The sequence below is a fragment of the Melozone crissalis genome, unplaced genomic scaffold, assembly GCF_028551555.1.
Source record: "Melozone crissalis strain CALT ecotype California unplaced genomic scaffold, PUWL_Pcris_2 ptg000008l_1, whole genome shotgun sequence".
Taxonomy (NCBI): Eukaryota; Metazoa; Chordata; class Aves; order Passeriformes; family Passerellidae; genus Melozone; species Melozone crissalis.
In genome coordinates, this window is record NW_026535786.1 from 2,594,833 (window position 1) to 2,612,204 (window position 17,372).

The following is a 17,372-nucleotide window of genomic DNA, read 5'->3' on the forward strand; positions in this document are numbered from 1 at the left end:
GCTGGCATGCCTTCAATTCTGCTACGGGTGCAGTAATACCTTTCAATTGCCTGAACACGAACCACCGGAGGGCATCTGTCTGAGTCTGAATTATGTTTGAAAACCACCTGGCATATTGTGAGATAGTCCTAATAATAACAATGAACACTTTATCAGGAGTTGAGTCACTGTGCTCAGTTTCCAGTTTTTACTCTGACTAGTTGCATGTATGCATTCCTTGTAGCCAAAGGGTTACTACTGCGTGCAGACATTGTATAAGACCATTGTGCCGATAGCTCGCACTTGGACCATTTATCATTCCAAATCTGGCTATAAAGAAAAACATCTAAATAATAAAAATAATTGCCAAGATGAAAGATAGATCACTGTTAGTTGCACCCTAGACCTGTTTCCTGCTTCTGCATGGGGGAGGAATGAGGAGAGGAGCAAATAGGGATGGCAGTCACAGGAGTAAGGTCCTTTCCCTGAAGGTGCTTTTGACCTGTTGAAGGGGTCTCTTTTCATACTTAACACAGACATCCATCAACATGGACAAGAAAGAGCTGTCTGGGCCTGAAGCATGGGGAAGAGAAAAGCTCCAGGAGGTCCTTGGTCATCTCTGATTCCTCACAGGAGCTCACTTATTTTTCTATAGGCAGACTCAAAGTATTTTGTGAATCTGAGTATATGCTGTTTTCCAGAACCTTAATGAAGTTCAGAGCCAATACCATAATTTTGCATGTTTAAGTAGTATTGCAGATAGCAGTGACTGGCATAGCCCTAGTGATTTCTAACCCTGGCTCAGATCTGTCCAAACTTACCTGTGTTCTCAGATGTTTGTCAGGTGCCCCCCAACCCAGCACTTAATTGTGTCCGTCATGCCCTGGCCATCCCTCAGTCTGCTCTGTGTTGCCTTACTGGTGAGATTCAGCTGTTGGGGGTTTGTCCCTGTGAGAACAGAATGTCCTCAGTGGGGTCTTCATCACATGAAGCTGATGCCAGACGTACCCATCAGGCTGCCAAAAGTGCTGCACGAGACAGCTTTAACTTCACATTGGCAAAAGCTGGGATAATGTGCAGAAGCCATGGCAGAGGCACAACTAAATGATTTGCTTGATTTGATGCAGAGGGGCTGGTGGCAAAGCATGGAGGGAGCTCTTGTGTCCTCACTCTGAGTTTGTGTGCCGGTCCCAGGATACTCTCCTGTTCTCCCTTATCCAAAGGCATATGAAACTGTGGTTTGAGGATCTTTGCTGTTGTATTGGCAGCAAAGGGGAGCTAAGATTGACTAAACCACTGAAACTAATAAACTTCTCATGTGCATGCAGGGACATCAGATTAATTAGTTTGCTAAGCAGTGGAGCTGGAGCTGTGCAGCTGCCTGACAACGATAAGAGGAGGGAGCCGCAAACCAGCGGCCTTTCTGCTGTTCTGCTCCTTCTTTCCATCTCAGCCCCCTGGAAATGGCAGATGAGGAGAAGAGAGGTAGCGAGCCAAACATATGCAACCTATGCATCCTGTGCTGAGCTGCATAATCCAGGGGTGTTGTTTGCTGCGTCTGCAGGCATTGCTTCCCAAAGGCTCCTACTGCTGTCACTGGAGAGAGGCTTCTCTGGTGGTTTCTGCAGGAACACAGGGACATTGGTGTGGGGACCTTTTGAAAATCTACTTCTAAAATGCAAATGCTTTTGTTCTTTAACAGCCACTTGAAGCCAAGCATGATCAATAAACAGAAAACACAGTCACAGCTCAGACATGCTGTGTATTATCATTCTCCCCCTTTTTCCTTTTCTTTTTCTCTTGCATAATGCTGTTTGGCCCTTAGTTTGAAAGTGAAATTAGTTAGCAATTTCATAAAAATCTTTGGTTTATAATGATTAGAAAATCACTGCTTGTGTATTAAGCAGTCACTGGGAATGCATCTAGGCAGACAAGTTGTGTCAGCAGGAAAACTGGTGAAATGTTGATCCTTTTGTTAGCACTCTCCCTCCCTGGGAGCTGTTCAGAGCAAGTTAGACAGACAGCTCTTGGGAACTGTTTGGGTCTAGCTTGTCCTCGCTTTGGGGCAGAGACTAGCACGCTCCACTAAACCTGTCCAGTCTCTCCAGCTCCCTTTTCTTTCTCTAAAGGACATTAAATTTTTGATGGAAATGGTTCTGCCAGTAGGTTACTGTGATTTTGCTGTGGTTGCTTGGTTGAGCAAGCTGTCCTGCTTGGGGTACAGGGCCAGGTCAGCTGCTGGTGTGCCCTGGCTTAGGTACTTACACCTGTGCTAAAGGATTCGTAAACTCAGCAGAGCTGCTGGCCTTTAAAATGCATTTAAATACACAAAAGAGTGGGCCCTGAAAGGGGAGGCAGCTAGAAGGCTTCTGGAGGCTTACCCTCAGCCTCTGGCTCCCCGGCTGGAGCTGGTGTGGGAGAAGGCACGGTGGGGACCCAGGGACAGGAGTCAGGCTTGTCACCCAACAATAACAGCATCTACAGTGTCTGCTTGGTCTTCATTGATGACTTTTGAGTACCTTAAAGTACACTCTAAGTACCATTTCCTTGTAGGTTGCTGTACAGTAAATGGGTGCTGCTCTGTGGAATATTTAAATTCTTTTTTTTTTTTAACATGCTTTTAAAAATCAAGTTAATTAAATGGGTGCAAAGGCGAAGGTGAAGACTGACTGTGCAGAAACCAGGCTGAAAGCAGTTTCAAGGGAGCACATAAGGGGTCTGAGCTCATTTAAGGAGAGTAATGTAAAAATGTGGTTTAGTGCTAAGCCTAATTTAGCATGCCTGCAGGCTGCTGTGCGCAAAGTGTTTTCAGCCTTCCTCATCATCTCCAGATACAGATTCCTTCCCTCTCTGTGTGCTGCATCTGATGATTTATATAGCCATGTAATGAATCCAGTCAGCCTTGTTACCCAACAGAAGACTCTCTTCATGTTTATTAATAGTTTACTGCCCTGTCAGAGCGGCAGATTGAGCCGTGCATCCCATGATGCCTGTCCAGCACAATGGAGATGGCAGCAATGTGCACTCTGGGTCCGGAGGAGAGAGGAATGTGAGCAGCCCAGCAGCAGCAGCAGCAGCAGCAGCAGCTTTATATCAGATGTGTTGTAATGTGGAACTATACCCAGATACAGTGCTTATATGAGGCCTTTTCCTTCACAAGAATGGGAGGTTTTACAGATTTGGTTCTTGCTGTTTTGGTGTAAGATGATTTTCTGCCTGAACAGAGGCTGTGGGGTGGCTGGAGCATGAGTTGTACGCACAAGCCACTGGCCATCCGGAATTATGTGAGTTTACCTGGCAACACCACAGGAGTTGAGCACATTGGAAAGCTGAGTGACTGGCTGTTGAACCTTGTACAACAAGTGCATTCAGTGGAATTGTGCTAATCGATTGGCACACCAGTGTAATTTGTTTTAAATAACTTTTTACTGTTCCTAAAGGTTCCATTTTGAAGTTTCTACTTCTCAGAATGAAAGAGGTGCCAGTGCTCTTTAATTCTTGAACAGACAGGACTAACTCCCAGCAAGAGCCCAATTTTTCTGTGGTCCTTTTTGTTTTTAACACTCCCTGTGCAATACTTTGCCAAACTCCAAAGAATAGAAATAAAAATGGAACATTTTGGCCTTTTGGTGGCTGTTTATCAGGAGCAAAACAATTTTCAGACAATAACCAAATCTCCAGGCCCTTTGGAAGCTCAGATACAGCTATTTCTAGGTTGTCACATGTCTAATTAACATAAGTAGTAACAGTTAATACTCCTGGTGGTATTCTGCTTCAGCCAAGGCTAGGCTTCCAAGTCTGATAGCTGATCCTTAAGAGTATCTTTACACCCAGATAATACCTTTGTGGGGTTGGTAAGAATTAATTGGCACAGGTAGTATTTATCTCTGTACAGTGACTTCAGGAAGTAACATTGTACCTCATAGGATCTTTATTTGCAGCCATCTGGGGTTTTAAAAGCCTTGGTATCAAATACTCATTTTAAGCAATTAGGGTTCTAGGAGAGGTTGCAGCATAAAAATGCTGTAAAATATAAGCTTATTTTAATTGTTTACAGCTATATTAGGAAAACTGTATAGAAAATGAAAATTTTTGTTTTGCTTTGTTATTTAGAGAATTGCATTTTATATCACCAGAGACATATGCTGGGAGAGTCTTTTTATTCTCCTCAGCTTTGCATGCATCCTTGAAGAAGAAAAGTTGTGTGCAATGAAAAGAGTTTTAATCCTGAATTTCTTCCCCGCTGTACAGCTGCGGTCGGGGCTGTGCTGGCACGCGTTCAGGAGTCTGTCTGTTTTCATCTCCTTGCAGCGCACTAATATCTCCCATCTGAAGGGCTGAAATGGAGGCCCTTAGCTCTGTAATTTAGGATTTGATCCAGTGCTAAGGAAACTTCCCCATCCAACCATCCAGGAGCCAGTCTGACAGTCGCTCTCTCAGCACCTGAGCGGGGAGCAAAGCCCCTTTGCAGCTGCACACCCTGCACTCACAGACAGACCAAGATGTGCTGCCATCTCCACCCCGAATTTCCCGCAGCAGGGTCTAAGATGACTCGATCCTTAAAACAACTTAATCTTGGTGCAGTAACTAAATAACAAAATTGCAGCTCAAGCTGGTGCCTCTGAGGAGGGACTCCAAACAAAGGAAGCCCTGGGCTCTTATACCCTGCCAGTGTAAATGCAGGAAGGTCTGGGGTCACTGGCTCCTGCCGTGTCTCTGGGTGTCCGCTCACCTGGCCGGGCCACAGGTCCCCAGGCCCTTGGCTGTGCAAAGGGTTGGCAGTTCTGGCCTCTTGGCTCAGGCTCTCATCACACACAGCTCAACCTGCAGTTCCACTGCAGCTGCTCACCCAGCTTTGGGCACTGAGTGGGTTCCTCTGCGCAAGGTGGTGGCTGTGGTTAATGTTGGCTCAGTCAGAGCTGAGTTTTAGTAAAGAGTTGTGTACGCTTTGGTAATGCCTGGTAATGGCAAGTAGAACAGGTTCTCTTACAGCACTGCTGAGGGCTGAATAACTGAGAGTGGAAAGGGAGGAACAGTGGGAAATGCCTGATATGACTGTAAGAGAGTGGCTGGACTTGTCAGCTTTTGAACTTTCTCGAGCACAGTTTTGATACCCTCTGGTGTTTCTCTTTATAGCGCTTCCACGTCGCAGTCGGACCATTCCACTCACACCAAATCTGCTTCTGCTTTGTCGTCTGACTCCATCTCCACCTCAGCAGACAACTTCTCTCCAGATTTAAGGGTATGTTTTGTTTAAAAAAAAAAATACAAAAATGTGACCTCCTTCAGAGGACATCTTGCTTCTGTGAGTTTGCTATGGTAAAATAATGTCAGTTTTCAGTAATGCCAAAATGTATTTAGCCAAGTTACTGAAAGGACCTGAAGTCAAACAGGTGAAATTGAAGTTTAATCTCTACCATATGATATGCTTCTTTATAAAGTTGTTTAATCTTGGAAAAGCTGACTCTGCAATCCTCACTTGGAGGTGAATTTTCAAAGTTGCTCCATTTTCTTTTAGGTGCTTTAAGTAAATGAAATCCTCAACCTGTCAGTTGTATATACTTTTTCCTCCTTATGTATGTATGTATGTATGTTATGTGTATGTATGTATACATGAGGTGTTCAGTCTTGAGAGCTTCTGCCTGTTTGTAAACACTGAGTCCTTGGAAGTGCCTTCTTTCAGAGCAAGATTGTAATCTCCGAGCTGATAAAAATATTCTTCTGTCACAATGAATTGCTCTGACATAAAAAAGGTCCAAACAGGGCTCTTTTAAGTCTGCTATTAGATTAGTTAATTATAAATTCAGATTTCTAATTCGGTGTCACAGGAGTTTTGAAAGCTCTTTGTATGTTTCTCTTATGAAGCCAAGGGGTTTTTTGATATATATTAGCTCTAAAAAAAAAGTCCCTGAGTATAAAACTGTTGGTAGTGGTACATTGTACTAGCAACTTCTGCATTTCTCAGCTGTGGTTGAGAATCTTTGTAAAATGTAAACACAGTAAAATTGCATAAAAATCTCTGAGTACAAAGCTAATTCCTTTGACAAGCATGGTGATTTTTCATCCCATGAGTGCTTTCTCAGTCATCCATAATTAATAACTGAGAGTCCACCTGTTCATGACAAGTATATGAATGTTTCTTTCTAAAGGCAGCTTATTAGCCAATTTTAAGCTAAGATTTGGAATTAATCAGTAGTTCATGTGCATTCTATGATAGTTTGCACCTTTTGCCTATGGAGACAAATAGTTATCTTCTGAACACGCCTGGGTGTGGAAATTTGTAATATGTCTGAAGTTGTCCCTCTGTGAAGTTAGGGTATTCAGTCACTCTAACATACAGGAAATATCATTTTTAGGCTGAGGCTAAGTGGCTTGTTGATAAGAATAAGATTGCAAATTGTTGATGAATAAGATTACAAATTCTGCTACAGCTGTAACTGTATAATATTATGTTATATATATGATATTATTAAAAAAAATTAAACTTACTTAACTTACTTTCTTTTTTTTTTTGTTTTTACTGAAGTTTGCATATGTGGAATTCTTTTTTCAGTTTTGATGTCCAACTTGTTTTCTCACAGTTTCTGTGGCACTTGAGGACTACCTGTAGAAATAGAGGCCAAGCCAATATTTCCTTTTTAGAACTGAAGTTGTCTTCCCTTCTGGTGGTTAAGATGGCTCAACATGTTTTCTTTGCAATCCCGATTGTGTCTTGTGACTCTTTCCTCCCTTTTGTCACCTTATCTGTGTGAACTGTAAGCTGTCTGGACAGGGATTCCAGCTCTCCTCAGCTTGTCTGGTTTCCTGTTCAACAGAGCCTCTGTACTCACTAGCAATGAAAAACAGTGTCCACAGAGGAATGTTCACTCAGCTGCATGAGAGATTTTTTTTGAGCAGAAGATGCCTGTGTGTTCCTGGAGGCCATTAGGAGCCCATAATTTCATGCTGTGCCACAGTTCCTATAATGTGCAGGAGAGATTTCTTCACAGCCTGCCTGCTTTTTTATTTCTAAGCAATCTAAAGTTCTGCCTTGGTTGTAACAAATGCAGTTCCTCTTTCATTTTAGAGTAGTTTTTCAGGAGAGATGGTAAAGCAGAGGATTACTTATTTACAATAGTGTCACTGCAGGCTAAGTGTGAGCACCTGCTTCTGCTGGCTTCTTGCTCTTCACCTGCATCAATACTGTGTGAGCACAATTTGGCACACGTCTTCTGTGCTTCACCTGAAGCTCACTCTTGCAGAGGTGCTGTGAGTGGCTGCAGTGCACCTGTGTGTAGCTGTAAACCTGGGCCATTCCTTTACACTCCAGTGGCTGCTTGTCAGTGGTAGGCAGACCTGGAGAAAATGCATTCCCATGCTCCTACTTGTATTAGAGTATAGGGAGAAAGAGACAGTTTCCAATGCTATAGATTGACTTAATTCTCCTCGAGGAACTCATGCATTCATCATTTCACTCCTCATTCCTGGGAGTGTCTTATGCTGGAGAGCAGTTCTTGGGGGTGAGATGATCTGTTCTCTGCCTATGTACAGCCTGTCATGCTGGTATTGCCAGTGCAACTGCAGACCCACCAGCTGCCCTCTAATCATTGCTGTCAGTGCTGGTGTGTTACTGTTTGCTCCCTGGGCTTCCTCTTGCAGCCTGGTGCCAGCTCCCAAAGGGAACGGTTGTTATGAGTGATGGCCAGCTAATGCTGGTTTCTTTCAGGTCTTAAGTTGAGGACGATGAACATTCTTTCCCTTGTCATTCTTTGCCTGGGTTTCTTTGAATTGACATCTCTGTGAGAACTTGTGTTCCACAAGTTTTGAAAGTCAGTTCTATGAGAGATCTTTTCAAGGTCCTGATTATTTTTGCTGTTTTCTTTGAACTTTCTGAGACGTGGCCTTGCCTTGGATATTGCAGATGAGGCAGTACCATTAACTGATACAGTGGCACGAGCATGTTCTCTGCTCTAGCTCTTTCCTTACATGCCTGAGTATCTTGTGCAGCTTTCATTGGCACAAGACAGCATGAATTCCCAAGTGTTACTTAGATTTGAGTACTCAGGTACTGAGATTTGAGCTAAGCATCTCACTACTGTGGGACGAAAAGAGGTCCCATTTTGTTCCTGAAAGAATGTAAGAGAACAAGCCCTAAAGAGGGAACTGATGCATTTTGTGGTAACTGTGGTATGGGTAGCAAATGCCTGGGCTGTGCAATGTTCTCACAGGAAGGTGTGGAATCAGTTAGCTTTAAGAGGCTGAAAATAAACTTTTCAAGATTTTAATGTGGATATGCCAGTTATGGGATTATTCTCTTGTTGTATGTTTAAATTTTCCCTGCACAGAATTGCTATGTGGATTCATCACCACTCCTACCTCTATTTGGTTTCTGCCTCTGCGTGTGCATTGGCTCAAATTTAGGAATTAAATTTCTGTGGCGATGGAAAAACACTTTGTGATAGCTACAATTAGCACTCTCTTCTTCTGTGGGGAATTTTTAGAAGAATAGTGGGCGTCCATTGGGAGGAGGGAACCAGGGGAAGGACCCACCTAATTTCTTGTAGTCTGTGCCTGCAGTTTTCTTTGGGAGTGCAATTAACACTCTGTATGTGCACGCACATGTGTGTAATGAGGTAAATGAGACAGCCACTAGGGATTCCTACTGAATGCATGTGCAGTATTTTTCCTAAATCTTTCTCCAAAGTATTTAATAATGACCTTTATGAAGGTTTGTTGTTGTTTTGTTTTTTTTTTTTAATGTATATTGAGCATGTCGGTATCTGGAACTGAGATTAAATTGCCTTTCCAGTAGAAAGTTTACAGAATTTTCACTTCATAAACTAACTCTAAATAACTTTTGGCTGCTTCAGTTAGTTTCATAGGGAAAAAAAACCAAAAGAAAAAAAACCCAGCAAACCAAAACCCCAACAGAAACGCAACAAAGCACTCTTAGGTTCTCCTTCCACCCCCCTTCCTTCCCTTTGGATCTTAAATCCAAAACTGTTTAGAATTGATTTAGGGTATATATATCTTGGAGGGATTTTTTAGCAAATACCCTGCCATATGTTTTAACATAAGTTATAGGTCAGGCAAGAACAGAATTGAAGTAGTTGGAAGTGAAAATGGATTTGGAAATCCATAGATACTTTGTAATTTGGGTTGAGATGTTAACAACACCTTAAAGCCAACTTTACCAAAGGGATTGGAGTGTATAAATAGCAGTTACAGATCTGGGAAGTTGGTGGTTAATAAAATACAGTGAGTTTCTTGCTCCTAAGTCCTGTAGGCAGTATTTTCTCCTGTGCAAATGAGGAGACATGTCTGTGCATTTTATAGTACTTAAGTCTTCTTGCTGATGCTCTATCTTTTATCAGTAGGGATTTTCATTTTTAGGTAGCTGTTGCTTTATAGGATAATGCCTGAAGCTTACCATGTTCAAAGCTTTGAAATGGCCCTTATAAAAGGTTGGATCCTGTTCATTTGCAGTTGAGAAGCAGTGGATAAAGCCCTAGAGTCTGCTACCACTTCCCTTAAGAGCAGTACCTTTGCCTGATCATTTGTTAAGGCCTATTGTGTTTGCTTTTGGATTGCATGCAGCAAAAGCTTAAGCCAAACTCATATGTTGTTTTGTTTATATTGCTTCTTGCACCTAGAAAGAAGGAAACTGCAGCAGATCTGTGTCACCTGCCTAGTTGTGCAGCCTTCAGAAAAAGTGGTTTAAATCCTTGTTGTTAGCATTGTTGTTGCGACCACTAAACTGTTCTGCCCTTTAAGGGCAACGAGATCCACAATTCCTGATACTCCTCTGACTCCAGACAAAACAAGCATATGACCATTCATGACTGTTTGTTCCCTACATAATGATTTTCTTTAATATACAAGGAATTGGTGGATTTACAGTAAGTAGGTTAATGCATGAGGTGCAAGAATATTGTTGTAGCATTCCCAGGACTTGAAGGTTAGAAATGGGAAGAAACAGAGTGGCTTGTAACTTTAATTTATTCTCTATTATGTGTATGGTTAAAGACTGTAGACAAGCCCATGTGGTTTATTTTGTAAGATGCATAACTGGTGCATGACAAAAGGTGTATGAAGGAGTGTTTCCTTCCAAGACAGTAAATGGATACTGTTGCTGTCTCCTTAGGTTTCCTAGATTAAATCTGTTTGGGCAAGTCTGCATTGAAGCTAGCCAACCACAATTCCTTTACATTCAGTAGAAGGACATAGATCATTTATGATCTGATCTATCTCAGCTTTAAGGATATGTCCATGTTAGGTGAGAATGTAGTGGAGTTGAGCTAGAGAAGTCCTTGGTGCAGTTGTTGGGAGCATACTTTGAGGGGCTTCAAGTGATTTCTGTGGATCCCAGCTTTAACTGGACTCAAGTAAATGTGCAATTTTATCTGCTTTGAGGACCTAATGTATTTCTCTTCTGACTGTGGAGAGAGTGCAGAGTAGTATCTCCAGATATAGACTTGTAAAATAGAGGTAAATCCTGTCCCTCAGATGATATTGGGCAGGATTGATGGAAATGCCAGTCACTGACTTTGCCACCTTTGCTTTACTCTAGCTTTAGTACAAAGTAGCTTAGACTAGCTTTTTGTAGGACACGTATATTGTTAGTAGAAAAACATATTGAAGAAAGATGTTATTCCCCCCCCTCCATGCTTTGCTGTAAATCACTAAAACTAGCCTCAGTGAGCTTTTCCATTACTATCTCCCTGCCAATGCAGGAAGTGTGTCAGGCTTTGGTTATGTGTAACACATGTTCAACAAGAGCTGGGTTTAGAGAGTCACATAACATTTTAAACTCTGAGCACTCATTTAAGCAATGTTTTGCAGTTTTGATTTTAAGGGACTTTTCAGTTAGTGAGTGATGCTAGCTTGGAAGCTCTAAATCATGACAAAATCTCTGCCTAAGCTCCTCCATGCTGTTTGAAGACCTTCGGCCCTGTCAGTCAGCTCCGTGATAATATATAGAGATAAATATTCCTGTTTCAGACTAGCCCTTGACTCTTTGCATGCGGCTGCCTGCAAGCAGCAGTTGTTCATAGCAAATGCAAAGGTGTCTTCCATGCTGGGAGCTTTTCTTCCCGGTGCACTGGACTGTGACTGCTATTAAGTTACAGACTGTATTGCACAAGCCACCAGATGGTGAACATAATTGACCTGTGGTCACAAAACACTTGGCTAGATGTGAGCTGGTGATGCAGCAGTGAAATTGAGTAAACTGTTCATCTTTTTACTGTCACTGTATGAAGACTTGACTGTGTATTTCTCTGCATCATTGCTTAGTTCTGGTTCTCTTCTCACATGGAGGTGCACTTCACGTTTTCATGTGTCTGTACAGGAGTGGAAGCTATGCAGGCAGAAGTGGCCTTCACCTGACCTGCCAGTTGTATTTCCATAGGTCCCTTTGTACACAGGGACAAAGTCCAAGGGCCAAATCTAAGAACAGGCAGTGCTTTATGTTGTCAAAGGTGTCAAACAGAGGAACTTTAAGAGCAGCGGAAGAGAAGTAAGGAAGTGTTACAGGGAAACATATTTTAACTATCTCGAAATTCTGATTTTGACCATACGAATTGCATTTGTGTGCCTGGGGAAAATGGGCTTCCTTTCTTTGGAGCATTAAGCTGTTGATGAACAAAGGCACAAAGGACTGGCTCTGGAGAATGAATGATGCTCTTGTCCATAAGCATGGTCATATCAGGACAGCCCTGTCAGTGACTGGAATTTAGCCCCTGTCACATTTTTCAAGAACTCAAGTTTATAGTAAGTGCTGCATATTTCATAAGAATTATAGTAATTTTCATTTTGAAATATCCCAAGAGATGGAAGATCTCGATTCCCTCCTTGCACCTCTCCCCAGTAAGTCCTTTTTGCACCTCCCCCTTTCAAGGAAACAAACCCACAGAGTAGCCAACCTCTGGGTTGCAAAATATTGATTTCATGCAAATTAGATAGGGAAAAAAGCCAGATGCAGTCAGTTTTCTGTCTCCTTTACATGGAAATAATACTCCCCAAGTGCTCATCTAGTTAGAAAAGAGCAAAGACAGCAAACATTGCTAATTTTTCCTTTATAGAGGTACCTAAAGGCTTGAATGTGGAGTAACGCACAGAAATCTCTGGAAGCATTTATGATTGCCATCTATTAGGAATGGAAAGCTAAGGAGAATGAGCAAATGGCCTTCATATGTTCTCAAAAATATTTTCATCTCTTCGTAATTGACTGCCATATTTCTCCTAGCTACAAAGTACAAGAATGTTTTTGTTGAGTAAAACCAGGTAAGAGGTGGCTTCCCCCCCTGCCCCCTGTTAGTTATAGTTTTGTAAACTGAAGGACAGATCAGGCAGGAATGAACAAGCATGGTATTTAAAGGGAGTACATGGATTTGTGATTGCATGCAGTGCCTGCCAAGATTTGATTTTCTGTAGATGTTTTTGCACGGAATGAAACATCTTTGTTCCCTTCTGTATGATTGTTTGCTCATTATAAATATATAATTATCTGTATCAAACTGAAAAGTGAAATTCTCAGTAATGGAGGCAGTATTCTGTGACTTATTTTAGTTGGTAGAATTTATAACCCTGGTTTTGGTCAGCGTTTTTCTGTCACTTAAGACTATTGATATGAAATTCACTGAACTAGTTTAATGGTTTCCTTGAAACTTTTAATATTCTTTTTGCATGTAAGTTGTTTGTTAAACAAAATTCAGTAAAAATAAAGGATAGAGTCAAGCTAATGTGCTGTCCAAAGTTTTTGAGCAGCCCATGGAGAACAGAGGCGTTGTGGTTTGAGACGTATGTGGAACCCTTGGCAGTGAAGAAGGTTCTGTATTAAAAAATGTTGGATGTGTCTGAATAGATAATATCTGCAACCTTCTGTGCCAGGGAGCGTTGCTGAGTTGAGTCAATGACGACTTTCTGTCAGAGCCTAATGAGAGAATTGTCTTGAGGCACCAAGCCATACAAACTTGAAGAGACAAGCCAGCCGTGGTTGAACGAGTGGCCCTCAACAATGTGTTCCTTTGAGCTTCTGAGCTTTGCCTTGCAGTTGTGCAGTGAGGGCCCAGGAGATTCACCAGCCCAGGGAACCCAGAGAGGCTGTTCTTTGTCACTGGACATTTGGGTCTGAGTGGAGAAGAACATCATGGAAAAAACAAAGCAGAAAACCCCAGGGAAGCACTGCGTGGTGGCTGCTTCCTCCTGCAGAAGAGTCTCTTTATAGTACTTTAGGGACTGTATTTCTTTTTTTTAAATACAATAACCTTCAGCTTCTTTTTAAAGATTTTCAAGACAGTGGTAAGTAAGCAAGTGATTTCTCAAGGACTTTTATGCTTTCTCAAAATGTATATGGTAGGCAGAGATCACAGTTTGTGATTTGTTTTTTTTAGTTGTGTCGGGAAGGAGTAGTTAAAAGTAGTTGCAGTGTACTTTGTATGTTATTACTGTCTTTAGAGTAGTGTAATACGTGATCTGTTGTCAGAACATTTTTGATAACTTAAGAACTTCTTGTGTTTTGTTTTTTTTAACGAGCTAGGAGGCTGCTTTTGGCCAAGTGCTCTCTTAGGAGCTGAATGGGCTTGCTGAGGTCTTTCGACGGTATATTTGATTCTTTGTGTACTCTCCTGAAATGATCCATGTGTCCACGGTGTTTTGTCTTTTACCCTATGAACTTCTAATATCCCAAAGGAATAAGGCATAAAGCATTTCCCTGCAATTAATATCTTGCAGCTCTGAATGTCTCTAACATAGTTTTTCAAGCCATCTGGTCATAATCCTCAGAAAAGTCCCTGTGCCTCAGTCAGGCAGAGATATTTCTGTTCTTTCCCATAGTCTTTCTCCTGTGGTATTCTTGATGATTCAAAAATAATCAACAAAGTCCATTTACTTGCTTGATTTATGTTTTATTGAATTTCCAGTAGAATTCTTAGCACACAAATCTTCTCCAAGTACACTTGAAATAGCCATAAATGGCAGCTGAAATTCTCCTCAGTGTAGTGCAGTGTTTGCAGTCAAGTAAGCATGGCTTCTGTTCCATGGTCCTGATGGTTGAGCACTGAGAGGACAGAAGCACCTTAGCAGTGAAATGCTAGGAAAAATGTGCCCTTTTTCCTGTTGTAAGAAATGTCTCATTTAGAGAAGAAACCTGTCCACCTGTGAAAAACTGTCCTACAGAAGCATACTCATCTTGTTTCTGCACAGATCTGTGTCAGTTCTGCATCCTCTGTCAATGTCAGCTGGACAGAATTAGACCGCTGTGGGGATTTTTTTCTGGCATGAATGGAAAGAGCTTCTCTGTCTGTTTTGTTTCAGACATTTTTACACCATCCCTGGAATAATGATAAATCTTGATGCACCTGCTGTAGTGTCACTGTCCTTCATTGATTGACTGGTGGGAACAGCCATTAAAGAGGAAAGGGATGAAGTGGTAGGGCAATTCAGGGGAAGGAATAGGTGAACATGGTTTGAAACCCCCCAAAAGGCATTTAAAGCAGAGAAGCATTAGTTATGTAAGTGTATATGTTTTGCTATTAATTTACAAATAAAGTAACTAAGTTAATCAAATATGTAAAAGTAATCCTATGGCTAAGTCTTTGCAGGAAGGCTGACTTCCCTTATGTGGTTCTTTGTGACAGCAGACAAGAGCCAGCTCTGACACAAAAGCTGTCTTTTATACCTCAGCTAAGACAACCTGTCTTACAGGCTTTGGAGTCATGCTGTTTTAAATTAAATCCATGCAGTATTTGTATCTGACTTGGGCTCATTCCCTGCTGCCTCTCAGCACACAGCACATTTGTACTTCTCTGAAAACATAGGATAGAACTGCTCAGTTGTTGGGAATGTCCAGGAGATTGGGTTTTGCTATGCTGACCACAAGGAAGGACCAGAATTGGGATTTGCCCTTCCAGATCTGCGCTGACATTCCTTTACCCTAGTTCTTAGCCTTCAGTGGGAGGAAGGGTCCTTATCCTAAAGGTGCATCTCCTAGGTATCCTGCTTTCCACTGACTGCTACACAGTGCCTAGGAGGACCAGCACAGATCTCCAGTTTCAGGTGAAATTGTATTTCTGCAGCTTACTGACTACACTGCCTGTAAAGTTGCAAAAATGGTGATTAAGGAGGGCATTTAATCATTTTCCGTTTCTTGAGACAAAGACATTAAAAAAAAAAGGGAGCAAAGGAAAGTTTAGATATGTTAAGTACAACCAGAATATTCCCAGGTAGTCCTTTAAGTGTAAAGTATCAGAGAGATATTTTCCTATAGGAGATTAAACCTCGTACTTGGCTTTTGAGTTTCAATTCCATATTTGAAAAGATAGATTTTTTTAAACACTACTCATTCTCTCTGTGTGTTTTTGTACACTTACAACACATGCATTCCTGTCCCTGCAGCATGTCTTTCAGCTGTTGCTGCTGACCAGTGCGTGCTCACAAGGTAGACAGAGACAGGCCAAATCTGAGTTCAGGGGCTGCAGAAGCAAGGGGACTTGGTGTGTGTATAATATTTGTCTGTACAGGCTGGTTATATGTGTTTATGTCAAGGGACCAGTTAAGTGACCGCCCTCCTGCTGTAGGAAACAAAACAGGACTGTGTAGCTGGAGCAAAAGCAGTTCCCAGCTTGGAGAGCTTGTCTTCTCAGTAGATGGAGCAGACATGGGGAGAGGTTTTGGGGAAAGGAGTAATGCAGGAGCGAGGTGTTCATGCTGTCGGATTGAACGTGTCAAACCAGTGCTGTGGCTTTATGCACAACAACTCTGTTCAAAATGTGCAAAGTGACTTGGAGTGTGTAGGAGGTTACCAAGGAGAGATTAACTCAGAGGAAAGGAAAAAAATTACAAAAAAGGGTACATTTTAATATTGTCTAAGCCAAAAAAGATTCCTTTTGCTCATTTTTATTGTGATTCAGGATAGAATAATCTTTGCAGACTTATGAAAACTGTTACACAACAATTTGGTAACATAAGCCTCTCTCCCCTTAAGTTGTGTAAAGCCAAACAATCTGACCTTTGTGGGTTTCAGGACTCAAACATTCAGGAGAAAGTTACAAAAGAATAACTGGTAGATGGCTAGAAGAGACCTCAGGTGCTCTCCTCATGCATCTTCATTATCAGGAGGCTTGTGAAGTGTCCAGGGATAAAATGACTCTCTCCCTGGTTGGTTCAAGCTGCCCCCTCTCTCCTGCCTGGGTTTTGCTTGCCTTCACTCCTGCAGTCATACTCTAAGCTAGTCCTGGCAAAATGATCCAGGTTATGGGAAAACTTCCATTATAAAAGTCATAAAGCGGACCCTGGGCATCTTGAGTGAGCTGGACACTAAAGCAGTGACAGGAGGAGGCAGTCCTGGCTTGGCCTCAGGCAGCCCAGGACAGGATTGTCAGCCAGGCTGTGCAGCATCGCTGGCAGGCAAGCGCCTCCCCAGGCAGTACAGCAGGAAAGCACATCGGCTGTTTCCTTCATGGTCAGAAAGCAAACTCAGAATTTAGGGTGTCGTGTACCCTCTCAGATCTTTCTAGAACAGTGTTCAGTGGGGCACAGAGCTCTAAGACCTGTGCATAGAGTGTGCTTACCGCCCCTGTTGGCAGCAGCTGCTCAGGATGAGCTGTGTGAACAAATTGTGCAGGAACATCGTCCAGGAGAGGGATTTTTGTAGCAGCATGCTGGCTGCTGTGTTAGGAGGCAGTGTGAACATGTGGTTGGAGACACTTGCCAGAACTGCAGTACCCTGAAGCACAGCAGTCTTACCTTTTTAGCAGGTCCTAAGTATCTTTCCCTGACCCCATACAGGCAAGCAAAGGAGATCATTATTTTGTTGCTTAGATCTTGAGGTTGCCTCAACAGAACTGCAGTTTCCCTGCGTTAGGGGCAGTAGTTGGGAGGGCATGAGAGAGCTCTGCACCTTCAGCTAGGCATGACTGCTGGAGCTTACACAAGGTGGGATCCTGGAGTAGAGAAGTGGTTGTTGAATGTAGCAGTGTGGGTTTGTTCTGCCAAGTTGCTGCTTGAGCAGAGGACAAAGGTAGGTGGTGGCACAAAGTCCTCACACCCTCTGAGCTGAGCCAGGACATGTGTTTAGGTTCTAAGGTACTCCCATTCTCAGTCTCTTAGCTGTTTCATCTAGAGGGAGAGCTGCTGACAGGTGGGTTGGGTACATGATGTTACTTGGTAAAAGAAGACAGAAATAAAGGCTGTTCTGGTGTGTAACAGGACTTCATTCCTCCAGAGATTCAGTTACCAAGCATAACATTTTTGTGGGGAGAAGATAATGAAGACCGGGTTCGGCTTAGAGGCAAGGCAGAGTATTCCACTGGTTTTTGGTCATTGTATCTGTTTCTTACAGAAACCATCTTAGTGATGACTGTGATAGAAAGAGCCATGTGAAACTCTAAGTCATTGTGGTCCTATTCTTAAGT

At 42.4% G+C, this 17,372-nt stretch overlaps 1 protein-coding gene across 1 annotated transcript in view; it reads left to right on the top strand.

Moving 5' to 3' along the window:
* The window catches only part of MTMR2 (myotubularin related protein 2), a 62,166-nt gene that overhangs the window by 16,513 nt on the left and 28,281 nt on the right, over positions 1-17,372 (top strand). Inside the window, exon 2 of the mRNA XM_054269683.1 lies at positions 5,116-5,221. The gene's annotated coding sequence lies outside the window, so the exon portion shown is untranslated. The remainder of the gene's footprint in view (positions 1-5,115; positions 5,222-17,372) is intronic.